Below are 14,831 nucleotides of genomic sequence, written 5' to 3'. Positions count from 1 at the left end.
TAATTGTCGTAGTGATAGCTAATTGCAAGAATAATGGGATTGAGTTTACAAAGTTGAGTGAAATTAGTTTTTTCTGTTAAAAATTTCCTTTGATTAAACTCCATGTTAGTATTAGTTGATTAGGTTGTTGTTTGATTAGGTTAGCTTAGTTGAATTAGGTGGTTAGGTAGTCAATTGATTTTTAGTGGATTTAGGTTTAAACTTTGATGTTTATTCTATCTGAAATTGGTTTTTCTGTGCTGGTAATGACTTGTCCTATTCTAATTTAGTTTCCTACTGCTGCTTCATTGATCTGTCCTGTGCTAAATTAGTTTGCTTGGTGCTGTTGATTAGGTTTAAACTATTATTGGTCCTATGTTGCTGTTTCATTGATTTACTTTTCTGCTAAACTGGTTTATATGATGCTGCTGCATAGTATTATTGCTGCCTTATTCTTGTGTTAGTTGCTGTTGGAATGAACAAATTCTGAATTATTTATGCAGTAGTGATAACTTTGATGAATTTATGAGTCTAAGCTATCACTACTGCTGCATTCTTGCCATAGCTGCTGTTTGAAGTGAATGATGGTTGTGAATACTTCTTGAGTGTTGTTGTGGATGAATGTTTCCCTTCTTTTGCTGCATATGTATTGCATCATCAAAAGCATTTTTGCAAGATATCTAACATGTTTATTTCTTTTACGTGCAGGAAGACATGATATGATGAAGAAAATATATTCCATACAAATATCACATGGGATGGGTCTTACAATGACTTTAGTTATGTAAATGTAATATTTTGATGTGTTATGTACTTTTTGAGGTATTACATGTAATTGAAAAAATTACACTCTATTTTGATTTGTGTTGTTTAGACTAAAAATTGAACATATCTATCTTATAATGAAACTTTTATGATTTAGATTTCTTGAATTTCTTATTTTTAGATTTATTTTGTGATTATTATCATTTTGGGATGTGATTATAATTTAAAAAAATTGAATCTCATAAACAACAACAGGCTATAGTCACGATAAGGTTATGGTCACGATTTTAAGGAGGGGTGACCATAGAGGCTATGGCCATGGTGAAAAACCGTGACCATAGATAGGGCTATGGTCACGGTTTTAAGGAGGGGTGACCATAGAGGCTATGGCCACGGTGAAAAACCATGACCATAGATAGGGCTATGATCATGGTTTTAAGGAGGGTGACCATAGAGGCTATGGCGCGGTGAAAAACCGTGACCATAGATAGGGCTATGGTCATGGTTTTAAGGAGGGGTGACCATAGATAGAGCTATGGTCACGGTTTTTTGGAGGGGTGACCATAAAGGCTATCGCCACGGTGAAAACCGTGACCATAGCCTTATCTATGGTCACGGTTTTAAGGAGGGGGTGACCATAGAGGCTATGATCACAGTGAAAACCGTGACCATAGATAAGGCTATGGTCACGGTTTATCTATGGTCACGGTTTAGATTAACCTATGGTCACGGTAAAAAAACGTGGCCTAAAGTGTCAGATTTTGAAAATTGAAACCGTGACCATAGATCAAAAAACTGTGACCATAGACCTATGGCCACGAGAGAATAGGCCACGGTAAAAAACCGTGACCATAGGTCCAAAACCGTGACCATAGATCTATGGTCACCCTTTTTACTAGCTATGGTCACGGTTTTTTACCGTGACCATAGGCCCTTTTTTTTGTAGTGGATAAATCTCTAAATTTAATCAAGGAACTTATTATATTAACATTTTAATATAATAACAATAACAATTTATTTGACACATAATTATTAGATTGTGGTTATACTTCTTATTCACAACAATCTCCCACTTGCACGAGAGCCAATCATAATAGATTGGATCTTGGGAATACTATTATCTCAATAATCTCTCACTTGCACTAGAGCCAATCAATCATGTGTATAATTTTTCAATGCACATTTGTGTTTATCAAAACTCTTTTGACTTTAAACACCTTAGCTCTTGAGCATATGTGCTTGACCCTTTTGCAAAATACCCCTAATGCATAATTAATATCACATTTTCTCAAAACATGAAATCTTCCACTACAATAGTGCATAATTTTATTTTAAGGACAATTGTAACACCCTAACTACCAAAGCTCACACTTCCGGCTGCGCGACTCTGATAGTTCGGACATTACGACGACTTTATATTATTTAATACTAAAATATGAGCCTGTTTAAAACTTTAAATCGCAATACCGATCCAAAAATACTTTCATCCGATATCATACATCCATAAATACCATACAACTTACAAAACTCATAAAGAGTACATCCATATATATACATACATATATATAAGTAATATTACAACCATAATCCAATACAATTCCTATCCCTCTTACAGATTATATCAAGATAAAGGCGAGGGTACAATAAACCATAGCTAAAACAATACAGAGCATCACAACAATTAAATAAGCTCTTCGTAACTTCTGCGCCCATATCCTGAAAGGGGAAAAATGTAGGGGGGGTGAGAACATCATCCTCGAAAGGGTTCTCAGTAGAGGGTTTTTGGGAATTACTGTAATAGGATACGTGAAGATAACCGCACCAGTGATTCATAACCATCTTATGCCTCTTTTCAAAAACAACGGTTTACAATAGAAGTAAAGTCGGAAATCTTTTCTGAAAGAGGAACCATTCAATTCTCAAAAACTCAAAAGCCTTTCAAAACGGTTTATCTATACTGAAACAAAGTAGGCTTTCATATTTTATTCCAAATCAGAAACATAAAACCGAAATCAACCATCGGTTCATCTCATTCCAACCACGGCCCTAGGCCCAAACAATCCAACAATCAACCAATCACCACAGTCCAACAGAGTCCCAGTAGCAAACACAAATAGGAAGTTCAAGCACAAACAAACAGTTATTACACGTAGAACAGTTAGCAATTAATCACATAGGCAAACCAAGTATAATATGCACACCCAAGCAATGTCACATAGATGCATATGATGCATGCCTGTTCCTAGTGGCTGATGATATCATCTGTCGGTTATAAAGCCAACCCGACAAGTCCTGGTAGCTAACCATTGGACTGTCCCTTTGTCGTGCATCCCCAACTCGAGTTATACTCATCATAAACTTGATCATAATCATGATCCATATCCATCACCCTCACTGGTGAATATTACGGGGGCGAGCTCATCCGGGCCTTTCACAGTGCCCGGCCACACTTACGACGTAGGGGTCAAAAGAGCTTCGAGTCTCAACCTGGAGCACGTGGTGGCTAGTCACTGCTTCCTTCCAGGGAAACCCTCATCTCCGATAGTGGAAGTGCAATATTCACATTTATCAATGATTCAGCATAAACATGCAATCAATCTCATCCATGGATCAACATCCATCTCAGCCATCCGGCTCACGGTTCATTCCTGAACCAGCCAATATTCATATCATACACAGCCATTCCGACTCACGGTTCAATCCAGAACCAATCAATATGTATAAACATACACAGCCATTCTGGCTCTCAACAAAACAGCACTTCCACATTCAAAATCATCAAATTCATGAAATCGGCATTTAAGCCATAAATCATTTTCTCAATTCATTTCACTTTGAAATCAAGTTTCAATTCTTTTCAGCCCTGGCTTTAAAGATCTCTTTTCTCAAATTATCTAAGGCTCATAAGCCACTTTTACTCAAGGTAAATTCCCCCTTTAAAACAATGCCACTCTCGGCATACTCTTTCCAAAACTTCCAAAACCATGGAAAGTTAAAGATTCCTTTTGAATCATTCAAAATCACCCATCCAACAATGGGATTTTTGTAACAAAAGTCCCTCGGCAGAGTCCCAAGTCCTTAGGGGAGAATAGCATAACTCATTTCTCCAAATTCATTTAAAATCATTAAAACCTTGGCTTTCCGATTTGAGTAATAAAATAAGATCTAAGCCAAACCGAGTCATGTAATCATTTACTCCTTTCAAAGCCGTTTCCTTTACTTAGGCAAAACCAACTTCAACCCCCATGATAAATTATAGAACGTTTCAACTGTTCAAAATTGTTTTAGTCTTGCAAGAATTCAGAATTCAAAGAGTACTTAAAACCTTTCTCAAAACATTTCAAAATGAAACTTGTCAATAGACATTCAGGTTCTTTCAAAGTCATTGAAACTTCTTTAATTGAAACCCCCAAGTCAAATTCAAAGGCATAAACCCTTTTCACATCCAAACAGCTTTAAAACACAATTTTCATCTAAATAACCTTCTCCTGAAAGAGATACAATGCCTTTCTTAAGAAGCAAGACTAAATCACAATTTCCTCTTTATTAATTCATTTCAAAAGCATGAATCATCCTTTTCTTGATAATTCAAATAAAATAGTAGAAGTCTTTAACTCATCATTTTCCAGACAACATTTCAATAAAGACTCGGATTTTATAGAAATTTCGACAGCACCTCCCCTAAAACTTGGACTTTTGCCACCCGGTTCGGGTCCCAACTAAACCGTTTATCATTCCTTTTCAACAGCTCAAAACCAGAAATCAATTCAAAAGCAAGCTAAATCCAACAGTCGCCTCAATGGCATACCTCAAGGAAACCATTTCAAAAATCAACTCAATATCAACCGATTTAACTCATTTATAAAGCTTTAAAGAATCGGTTCAGCAATAAATCATTTATCAAAACTAGAGCAATTAAAGCAACCCAGGCTGAATTTCAAGAGCATTCTATCTTTCACATCATCAAAATAATTGACTCAATTCAAACCAATCCTCAACGGATTAAACTCATTTCAAATATTTAAAGAATCAACTTCAAACATTACATTTCACAAGCCACACAACAATTCAGCCAAGCCAACATCCATAATCATTCGAGTCAATCAAATAATACATAAGGCAGATACAATCACTAATTACACCATATCTCACATCAGTATCCATATGTAATAATTCCAATAATAAACTGTAGTTTTCGGAAAGCGCCCCTACCTCAAAACGCAATTCCATAACCTAAACGCCTCACAGAGTCCTTTCCGCCTCAATCCGAACTGACGGCAACCAAAACCTCAGCTCCAAGCCACCTTCGCAATAGCCATAGCAACACTAATCGCAACATATAATAATCAGGACTCGATCCCACATTACCAAGACTCATATTCATTAATCAAACAACCAAATACTAACGCGAGGCTTTTCGAAACATAAATACCTACTGGGATGACAAAACGAGGCAACTGCAACTCCAAGCACGGAATGCAAGCACGAATCCACAACCCTATGATGGACAACACCGCAATGCCTCAGCATAAGTTTACAGAGCAGTGACTGAAGGCCTTTCGACTCAGAAATTCTTACCAAAACAGAGAACTCGGTGGCTGTTTCCGGCGACAGAGGCAGCGGAGGCCAGGTGCGGCGACACCCAATGGCTCTTTCTCCCTCCACGCGACTCAGATGACCGCTGCAGCAACAAGCCGTGACTATGGTATTCTCAAAATTCAAAAGAAACAGGATCCATTAACAAGACCTTACCGGCAAAGTTTTCCGGCAACGGCAGCGGGGTTTTCCGACGACGGCAGCAAGGTTCCCCAGTGACAAAAACGGGCGAAAGCTCCAACGATGCTAACCGAGGCTTGCCGGCGGCAGAAACGGCGGCGATAGCTCCGCGCAGTGTGTCGCATCCCGCACGCGCCACTGGTCCGCATCTCCCACCCTCAACATCGCGCGACCTCTCTCTCTCCTCGGCGATGGGAAATGCAGCGACAGCCCGGTTCCTCACGTGCGGCGGTCCGGCGCGGTGACGCCGCGGAAGAGTCTCCCTCTTTCCTCTGTCTGGTTCGGCGACAATGGACCCACGGTGGCGCAGGATGGCGGAGTCGCGACTGGGCAGGGACGAAAGGCACGGCTTCGACGGTGGCGCTCCTCGCGTGCGGTAGAACGCGACGACAATGAGGCCTCATCTCCCTCCTTCGCGTCACTTTCTCTTCTCCATGGCACAGTGGCAGTGATGGTTTGACAGGCGTCACAGGAAGCTTTGGCGGTGGCGATGTGGCGGTGCGACAGCGAACTCCCTCCTCTCCTCTACCGTGACTCGGTCCTCCCTTTCCCTCTCTGCTTCGTCCTTCTGGCTCAGTCCCCCTCTTCTTTCCATTTTCATTCTTTTTCCTTTGATTCAGGAACCGGGTGGGTGTGTTTAGGATATGGCTGCACAGCAAAGATAGTGAAGAATGGGTTTGGAGGCTGCGCAGCACTGAAGGGAGAATGGAGGGAGGGTATGCCAAAATTAGGGTAAAGGCCAATTCGGTAATTTTAACAAAACTAGGGTAATAGGGTTAGTTTTGTAATTTCAAATAAAAATAGGGGTAATATAGTAATTAGGAAGAAATTTTAATCCAACAAAATTAATGTATAGAAATACTATTTGCTCCTCAATTTTACAAATTATTTTCAATAAAATGCCCAAATCTAAAAATTAGAAATAATATAATTAATTTCTCTATTTTCCAAAATAGCAGCATTAATATTTAAAATATTAATTATTTAATCCAAATCATGTAGAAATCCTTATTATTTCACAACTATCAACTTTATAATTTGGATATAGAAAACAATCCAATAATTGTGAAATTGGATAATAATCATAACATATCTCAAATCCAATAAATCAAAACTTGCCTTAATTACCTTAAATAAAATAATTTCTGAAATTAAGGCTATAAATAACTAAATGATTTGAGACTTGATCACAATAAGACTTTTCAAAAATATTTATACTGAAATAAATGTTATTGAGCGTTATTAATTATACTAAAAATATAATGGAGATATAAAAATTAAAGTGTTAATAAATATTTTCATTCTTAAAATACTATTCATTATATATAATTTATAAAAAAATATTTTATTTTATTTTTAAAACCTGAACTTAAAACATCTTAATTAAATTATAAATAACTTGTCATCCTAACTAATTTTACTTTTATTTACTTTTATACAAATTTAATTAATAATAAAAAGAGTGAATTAATTAGCACGTTAGCGTTTATTGATACAGTAATATTTTTAATTTGAAACTAGAATCATATATAAATACAAAAAAAAACTAAACATGTATATAAAAAGTATGTTTATGTAAAATAATAGAAATTTAATTTATAATTATTTTTATCTCTTTCTTGTTAAAGTAATTAAATTTTTTATATATTTTTTAATTTAATTTTGATAAACTGTCAGATTAAAAATTTTATGCATCTATTTAATTATGTATTGTAATTAAAAAATAACCTTTTACATTCATCACATAAATAGTTATCTAAAAGAAAAAATATAATTAAATAACTATGTAAAAAAATATACATATTTTAACATATCAAAATTAACTCCTATGCTTTTAAACAATTGTTCTACTACTCATAATAATTTTCAAATATTAATTAGCATCCATTGAATTAGAAAGTTTGTTTGTTATAATATTTATGACATAAAATACTTTTAATCCAAAATAGTGATTACAAAAAAAATTATTTAAGAGATAAAGTTAAAAAGTATTATATAACGTAAAATAAAAAATATTAATTAACAAATAGATACGATTTTTTTTATTTCAACTAATTTTTAAAGACAAAAAAAAAGATATTAATAATTTTACTTATATTTAAAAAATTGAGATTTAGTTTGGTAATTAACTAATCAATTAATTTTAAAAATTATATTAATATTGTTCATTCATTTTTCATTGAGTTAATTTATTTACTTATTTTAATTTTTATATTAAATCAAATTTAATAAAATAAATATTGTTACATATTAAATTTAATAAAAAATAATTTTAACATAGATCTCAAGACAAAATTTTATAAATTTTTGTGGGGACCAAAAATATAATTATATTGGGACAATTATATATATATATATATATATATATTTAAATTTAGTGGGGCAAGTGCCCTCCTTCTGATACACCTGGGTCCGTCTCTGAGAAGGGTGATAGAAATAATACTCATTATTTCTTTAGGGTAATCAATAAATCTCATTTATTAGACCTAATATCAATTCTATTATTGTGCAATCTCTTAACACATATAAGACATTTTCAAACTCTAATGTTCTTGAACTTCGGCTTATGCCCTTTCTATATCTCATATAGGTAAAAAAATGATTTAGTGAAAAATTTGTTAATTTAGCAATATTTCTAAAACATAGTCCAAATATTTAACAAATAGGAATCCTTAGCTAAATCAAATTCTATGTTTCTTTAAACATGATGGAGTACATATAGCTAGTATTTGTGCATTGAGAGAATCTCATTCTCTATTCAATAGAATATCAATTGGATATTAGAGATTTTACTTTAGGCTTTTATAATAAAAATACTCGATATCTTTATTATTGGTCAAACCAACTCTTAAGAGCAATTTTGATTCACATCCTCAATACTCATATTGAGCTTTTTCAAAAAGATCATTAACCTTAATCATATTAAGGCCAATTAAAAATTGTTTGTAATAAAATAAATCTCCAAAATATTTGCAAAAACAAATCTCGCTAAAACCATTTGCCTAATGTCATTTCAACTTCTAAAGTTGTTTAATTCAAAATATATTGTCAAATACTCCTACTAGTTTAAACAAAATTTTTGATAGTCGGACTATCTTACTTTGGGCACCATGCATCTTTTCAAAATATTCAGTAATGAATAGTGGGGAGATGCCTTTGAAATTTAAACTTATGGTTGTCAAAACAACCCATGTAAAATAATATTACAAATACTTCATAAGTTTTAACCATTCATAACCAATTTTACTGGAGGATATTATTTTAGTAGGATTATCATCTCAATGATAAACTTTGGAAATACAATTCTCAAATTCTATTTAATATATTACTTTTAGGTATGCCACATAAAGGTGGATATATTTAAAAATTTAAAATATGAAAGTAAATTAAAAAATTTATATTTCTGTTAAAATTATTTAGAATCATGAATGAGTATCTTGGTTGTTAAGTTGTTACTCATACTTATTCCAAATAAACATCATTAAATTATATCTCATATAATTATAATCTCAAATAATTATCTGGTTGTTAGACAATTATTTAACTGAATTATATTTTATACCCCTAGGTTGTCTAGGTTCAAGTATAAAATTAATTCTCCTTATACATTATCATATGCATAAATAAATTTTATCCATGAGTACAAGTCTCCGGGTTATTAGGCCGCTCCTTGTAAATAAGAGATAAATTTATTTTTGGCAATCTTCTAACTTTTAGGACTTATCTCCATTGTTAGAGAATTTCTACCAGTATTCATGGATTAAATTTTATACTCCTAGGTTATCTAGGTAAAATATAAAATGAGTAAACTACCATTTCTACCCACGAAAGTTGAAAACGCTGACATATCTACCCATAGAAAAAGGAAATTACCATTTGTACCCATGAAATATGAGTTCCATATAACAAAATTATCCAAACACTAAAAAATCACACAAAATCCTCAAATTACTCTTATCATCATCTGCATCATCCACCCCTCCTTCTCTCCTTCCCTGTCTTGCCCTCGCCTGAGCCAAACTCTGAGTTCAAAGGCACCACCATTTCATTTCCTTTATCACTATCATCACCACCACCGCCGTCACTATACCTCCATCATCATCTTCTTCACATAAAGCAACAACAACAACAATAGAAAAAGCAAAGAGAAAAAACAGTTCTTCCTCCCTCATTGAACAACGTCGACGACGATGGTGGCAGTGACACCCACCGGCGCCATTACCCTCTCCTCCTTCTCCGATCTCTTGCGCGCTCTCTTCTTTCCAAACCAGCGATAATGATAGCGATGAACTCAATCAATGACGGCGACAGCTTCCCCTTCCTTGGTTCTGGCTCGCATCTCCTCTTCGGACTCCCTCAACAACGGCAACGATGATGCGATAGCGGCAGCGAGTCCCCACGTTGCCAGTGCGGTCTCCCTCCCCCTCATATTCTCTTCTTCTTCCTCAGGTGGGGGTGTGTGTAATGTCTCCGTGTGTGTTTTGGAGGGAAAGGGGGTGGTGGCTGGGTGAAGAGGGTTAGGTTTAGAAAGGTGACTGGGTGAAGGGGGTAGTGGTGGGATTTGAGATTAGAAAGGGAAAGAGGGGTGGTGGCTGGATGAAGAAGGTTAGGGTTAGAAAGTTGGCTAGGTGAAGGGGGTGGTGGTGGGATTCGAGATTAGAAAGGAAAAGGGGGTGGTGGCTGGGTGAAGAGGGTTAGGGTTAGAAAGGTAACTGGGTGAAGGGAGTGGTGTGGTGGTGAAGATAAGGGTAATTTAGGGATTTTAGATAATTTTTTAGTCTTTGGATAATTTTGTTGTGCTAAATCCATATTTCATGGGTACAAATGGTAATTTCCTTTTTCTATGGGTAGATATGTGATGAGCGGATAATTTATACTCTTTTTGGCATTGTTTTTAGTATGTTTTTAGTAGAATCTAGTTACTTTTAGGGATGTTTTCATTAGTTTTTATGTTAAATTCACATTTCTGGAATTTACTATGAGTTTGTGTGTTTTTCTGTGATTTCAGGTATTTTCTGGCTGAAATTGAGGGACTTGAGCAAAAATCAGATTCAGAGGTTGAAGAAGGACTGCTGATGCTGTTGGATTCTGACCTCCCTGCACTCAAAGTAGATTTTCTGGAGCTACAGAACTCAAAATGGCGCACTTTTAATTGCGTTGGAAAGTAGACATCTAGGGCTTTCCAGAAATATATAATAGCTCATACTTTGGCCTAGTTTAGATGACGCAAAAGGGCGTTGAACGCCAATTCTACGCTGCAGTCTGGAGTTAAACGCCAGAAACACATCACGAACCAGAGTTGAACGCCAAAAACACGTTACAACTTGGCGTTCAACTCCAGAAGAAGCCTCTGCACGTGTAAACTTCAAGCTCAGCCCAAACACACACCAAGTGGGCCCCGGAAGTGGATTTATGCATCAATTACTTATTTCTGTAAACCCTAGTAACTAGTTTAGTATAAATAGAACTTTTTACTAGTCTTTTAGACATCTTATGATTTTTAGTTCATCTTTAGATCATATTGATCACGTTTGGGGTCTGGACTCTCGGCCATGCCTGAACCTTTATCACTTATGTATTTTCAATAGTAGAGTTTCTACACTCCATAGATTAAGGTGTGGAGCTCTGCTGTTCCTCATGAATTAATGCAAAGTACTACTGTTTTTTATTCAATTCAACTTATTCCGCTTCTAAGATATTCATTCGCACTTCAATATGAATGTGATGAACGTGACAATCATCATCATTCCCCCACGAACGCGTGCCTGACAACCACTTCCGTTCCACCTTAGATTGAATGAATATCTCTTGGATCTCTTAATCAGAATCTTCGTGGTATAAGCTAGATTGATGGCGGCATTCATGAGAGTCCGGAAAGTCTAAACCTTGTCTGTGGTATTCCGAGTAGGATTCAGGGATTGAATGACTGTGACGAACTTCAAACTCGCGAGTGCTGGGCATAGTGACAGACGCAAAAGGAGGGTGAATCCTATTCCAGTACGATCGAGAACCTCAGATGATTAGTCGTGCTGTGACAGAGCATCTGGACCTTTTTCACAAGAGGATGGGATGTAGCCATTGACAACAGTGATGCCCTTACATAAAGTTTTCCATGGAAAGGAGTAGGACTGATTGGATGAAGACAGCAGGAAAGCAGAAGTTTAGAAGAACGAAAGTATCTCTATACACTTATCTGAAATTTTCACCAATGAATTACATAAGTATTTCTATCTTTATTTTCTATTTATTTATTATTTATTTTCAAAAACTCCATAACTATTTGATATCCACCTGACTGAGATTTACAAGGTGACCATAGCTTGCTTCATACCAACAATCTCCGTGGGATCGACCCTTACTCACGTAAGGTTTTATTACTTGGACGACCCAGTGCACTTGCTGGTTAGTTGTATCGAAGTTGTGACAAATTATGAATTAAGATTCGTGCACCAAGTCTTTGGAGCCATCACCAGGGATCACAATTTCGTGCACCAAATTTTTGGCACCGTTGCCGGGGAATGTTTGAGTTTGGACAACTGACGGTTCATCGTGTTGCTCAGATTGGGTAATTTTCTTCTTATTTTGTTTTCAAAAAGTTATCAAAAAAATTTTTCAAAAATATTTTCTTCTTTTTCGTTTTTCCCAATTAATATTCGAAAAAAATATTTTCAAAAAAAATTTTTATTAATTTATGTTCTTCAGAATTTTTAAGAATGAATTCTAGTTTTTCATGAAGCATGTTGAAGCCTGGCTGGCTGTAAAGCCATGTCTAAATTTTTTTTTGGACTGAGGCTTCCAAACCATCCGCATAGAGGCAAGTTAATTTGATAACTAATGAGTAGTATATCTGATTTACATGCTGAAGATTGGCTGGCCATTGGCCATGTCTAGTGTTTTGGACCGGAGCTTTCATTGAAAGCTTGGCTAGCTAGTGAGCCATGTCTAATTCCTGGACTGAAGCTTTAGACTAAGAGTGCAAGATTCCTGGAATTCATATTAAAAATTTTGGAATCCTTATTTTTCTTTTTCAAATAATTTTCGAAAAATACCAAAAAAATTAGAAAATCATAAAAATAAAAAATATTTCATGTTTCTTGTTTGAGTCTTGAGTCAAAATTAAGTTTGGTGTCAATTGCATGTTTTAAAGTTTGCATAAAATTTTCGAAAAAAATTCATGCATTCAGAGTGTTCTTCATGATCTTCAAGTTGTTCTTGGTAAATCTTCTTGTTTGATCTTTGCATTTTCATATTTTGTGTCTTTTCTTGTTTTTCATATGCATTCTTGCATTCATAGTGTCTATACATGAAAAATTTTTAAGTTTGGTGTCTTGCATATTTTCTTTGCATAAAAATTTTTTCAAAAATATGTTCTTGATGTTCATCATGATCTTCAAAGTGTTCTTGTTGTTCATCTTGACATTCATAGCATTCTTGCATGCATTCATTGTTTTAATCCAAAATTTTCATGCATTGAGTCTTTTTCATGTTTTTCTCTTTCATCATTAAAAATTCAAAAATAAAAAAAATATCTTTCCTTTTTTCTCTCATAAATTTCAAAAATTTAGATTGACTTTTTCAAAAATTTTTAAAACTTAGTTGTTTCTTATGAGTCAAATTAAATTTTCAATTTAAAAATCTTATCTTTTTCAAATCTTTTTCAAAAATCATATCTTTTTTATTTTTTTTATTTATTTTCGAAAATTTCAAAAATCTTTTTCAAGATATTTTCAAAATCTTTTTCTTATTTTTATATCATATTTTCGAAAATCACATCATCAATTAATGTTTTGATTCAAAAATTTCGAGTTTGTTACTTACTTGTTAAGAAAGATTCAAACTTTAAATTTTAGAATCATATCTTGTGATTTCTTGTGAGTCAAGTCATTAATTATGATTTTAAAAATCAAATCTTTTTCAAAACTAATTCTAATCATATCTTCCTATCATATCTTCTTATCTTCTTATCTTTTTAAAATTGATTTTCAAATCTTTTTCAATTAACTAATTGACTTTTTGTTTGTTTCTTATCTTTTTCAAAACTACCTAACTAACTCTCTCTCTCTAATTTTCGAAAATTACTTCCCTCTTTTTCAAAAATTCTTTTTAATTAACTAATTGTTTCAATTTTTAAAATTTAATTTGATTTCATTCCTAATTTTCGAAAATCACTAACCCCTTTTCAAAATTTTATTTTCGAAAATCCTCCTTCTCTCTCATCTCCTATTTATTTATTCATCTACTAACACTTCATCTCACCCAAATTCGAACCCCCTCTTCCATCTGTGTTCGAATTTTCTCTTCTTCCCTTCTTTACATTACATTCTTTTCTTCTTCTACTCACAAAGGGGAACCTCTATACCTGGGTAAAAAGGATCCCTATTATTATTATTATTTTTCTGTTCCCTCTTTTTCATATGAGCAGGAGCAAGGACAAGAAAATTCTTGTTGAAGCAGATCCTGAACCTGAAAGGACTCTGAAGAGGAAACTAAGAGAAGATAAAATACAACAATCCAGAGATAACCTTACAGAGATTTTCGAACAGGAAGAGGAGATGGCAGCCGAAAATAATAATAATGCAAGGAGGATGCTTGGTGACTTTACTGCACCTAATTCCAATTTACATGGAAGAAGCATCTCCATCCCTACCATTGGAGCAAACAACTTTGAGCTTAAACCTCAATTAGTTTCTCTGATGCAACAAAACTGCAAGTTTTATGGACTTCCATCTGAAGATCCTTAACTGAATTCTTGTAGATCTGTGATACTGTTAAGACTAATGGAGTAGATCCTGAAGTCTACAGGCTCATGCTTTTCCCGTTTGCTGTAAGAGACAGAGCTAGAATATGGTTGGACTCTCAACCTAAGGATAGCCTGAACTCTTGGGATAAGCTGGTTAAGGCTTTCTTAGCCAAGTTCTTTCCTTCTCAAAAGCTGAGTAAGCTTAGAGTGGATGTTCAAACCTTCAGATAAAAAGAAGGTGAATCCCTCTATGAAGCTTGGGAGAGATACAAGCAACTGACCAAAAAGTGTCCTTCTAACATGCTTTCAGAATGGACCATCCTGGATATATTCTATGATGGTCTGTCTGAATTAGCTAAGATGTCATTGGATACTTCTGCAGGTGGATCCATTCACCTCAAGAAAACGCCTGCAGAAGCTCAAGAACTCATTGACATGGTTGCTAATAACCAGTTCATGTACACTTCTAAGAGGAATCCTGTGAGTAATGGGACACCTCAGAAGAAGGGAGTTCTTAAAATTGATACTCTGAATGCCATATTGGCCCAGAATAAAATATTGACTCAGCAAG

At 34.8% G+C, this 14,831-nt stretch overlaps 1 non-coding gene across 1 annotated transcript; it reads right to left on the bottom strand.

Annotated features, from left to right (window-relative positions):
- Positions 1–14,458: 14,458 nt before the first annotated feature.
- On the bottom strand, positions 14,459–14,566 carry LOC112746271 (small nucleolar RNA R71). The gene has a single exon (XR_003174163.1). It is a non-coding gene; the product is annotated as a small nucleolar RNA R71 (small nucleolar RNA).
- Between the last annotated feature and the right edge of the window lie 265 nt (positions 14,567–14,831).

Source organism: Arachis hypogaea, chromosome 14 (assembly GCF_003086295.3).
Source record: "Arachis hypogaea cultivar Tifrunner chromosome 14, arahy.Tifrunner.gnm2.J5K5, whole genome shotgun sequence".
In the NCBI taxonomy this organism is placed as follows: Eukaryota; Viridiplantae; Streptophyta; class Magnoliopsida; order Fabales; family Fabaceae; genus Arachis; species Arachis hypogaea.
The sequence above is the reverse complement of the archived record's forward strand: the minus strand, read 5'-3'. Positions and strand labels throughout refer to the sequence as shown.